General features: G+C 44.5%; 1 pseudogene; it reads right to left on the bottom strand.

The window, feature by feature from the left end:
• Window positions 1-693: 693 nt before the first annotated feature.
• On the bottom strand, window positions 694-1,572 carry LOC147027185 (uncharacterized; annotated as a pseudogene).
• Window positions 1,573-1,874: the final 302 nt, after the last annotated feature.

The raw sequence follows: 1,874 nt of genomic DNA, 5'->3' as shown, positions 1-1,874 counted from the left end.
AGAAATTATTAGAATACACGAAGTCATCACTATCCGGAAGTTCGTACATTGTAACCCGTAATGGCGAATGCAGCTGAGCTTCCATTCCCCATCGGCCACGCTCACGCAACAACGTGTCTTGTCATTGGTTTGGTAAATAAATGGCCATAACTTTGGAGGCACTTGTCCGATTAATATCAAACCTTGAAAAGGCACATCCTCAGGTGGCCAGCAATATAAATGGCAAGTTTCAATTAGGTCGGACCAGCGGTTGTCGAGAAACAGCGGTCACAGAAACACAGAAACACACACACACACACACACACACACACACACACACAGACACACACACACACACACACACACACACACACACACACACACACACACACACACACACACACACACACACACACACACACACACACACACACACACACACACACACATTGCTGGAATTATAGATAGATGAAAAAATTCAACCCAAGCCCTTGGCAGTGCATAACACTGAAAGCTGTTTTGACATGGGGGTTAATAGACTTATGAACCAGCTATTTTCACTACGACGTCTGAGCTGTCCACCCTACAAATGCCAGTCAGGTACACTCGTGTACAGTCAGTACATGTACAATGTATTAATTAGGTTGACTGATCAGCTGATGTCGATGATGATGACTGATGATGAATCATGGATCCAGAGCAATATGTTCATGTTCATAGAACATCTTCATTCTTCTCTTCCATAAGCGTGCACATCAGTGGATCCCCACAGCAGTTACAAGCCATGGTGCATGACACTTTGGCCTTTCGGCAAGGGCAATGTGATCTGCAGTTGTCTTTGCGGCAGTTGCATCTTGTTGAGAGAAGGCCTGGTTTGGATGGCTTTGTCATTAGAGTAGCCAGCAGGTATTCTTTCTTGGTATTCCTACCAAAGTCTGTAGGATCCGGCAGCAATGGATTTGCCAGCATGGCACGTTTCCAAAGTAACATTTGGTACAGAGCCTTCATGATGTGAAATTAAAATGCGTCGCTGGTCGGTGGCAATGATCGGAGGTCAGATTTCTTTGTTTGAAACAGATGACATCGTAGCTCATCCATAGAGCCAGAGAAGTCCTTTTTCCCATATAGTGCGTAGATGTATTTCCGTGCGGACTCTGATATGGCTTCTGATATTTCAATACGCTCATGCTCATCAGGAATTCCATACTGTGCAACTGGCTCAAGGATCTTTCCACAGTCCAATGCCACTTTCAATGCACGTTTTTTTCCACAATGGAAAATGTAGCTGACTGTGTCACAGCCGGTGATTGCATATGCCGAGAGTAAAGACGAACTTGTGGTATTTGTATAATTGCTTGTCAGAAATCTGTAAATAACATGGCATGGAATGAAGATGTTCTGCTTCTGCATCCAGAGTTCCTCTAAGCCTTGCACCTTCGAAACATGGTAGATGCCCATCATCAAGATATCTGTGTCTGTGGCTTGGAAGACTACCCTCTTGAACCCTTGTTCCATTGCTGAGTATGCAATGTGAGCAAAGATTAGTGTATCAGCCTCCTCGTGTTCATCACATCCAAAGTTCCAACGTCCCATGATTTGTCAACATCATGGCTGGTTCCCGAGTCATGCCTCCCAGTATCAAGGTGCATCCCACTGGTATTCCCTGGTGATTTGTCATCCATGTCGTTGAAAGGTACTGTTGAAGATGTTCCTTGTTTTCGTGATTTGAGACAAAACCCTTCCATGATGGGAGCTGTAGGTTGTCATGAGGGATGAAGGTTTTCGTCTTGTTTGTCGTTTTGCTTCTTTGCATTCTCTCCTCAATCTTCAAGCTTTTCTGAGGGATGACATCATAGCGATCACCAACAACATGGACAATCTGACAATCCTTTGGT

The sequence above is a fragment of the Eptatretus burgeri genome, chromosome 5 (assembly GCF_056783735.1).
Source record: "Eptatretus burgeri isolate ZD-2024b chromosome 5, Ebu_testis_v1, whole genome shotgun sequence".
Lineage (NCBI taxonomy): Eukaryota > Metazoa > Chordata > Myxini > Myxiniformes > Myxinidae > Eptatretus > Eptatretus burgeri.
This window is presented reverse-complemented; position numbering and strand designations above follow the sequence as displayed.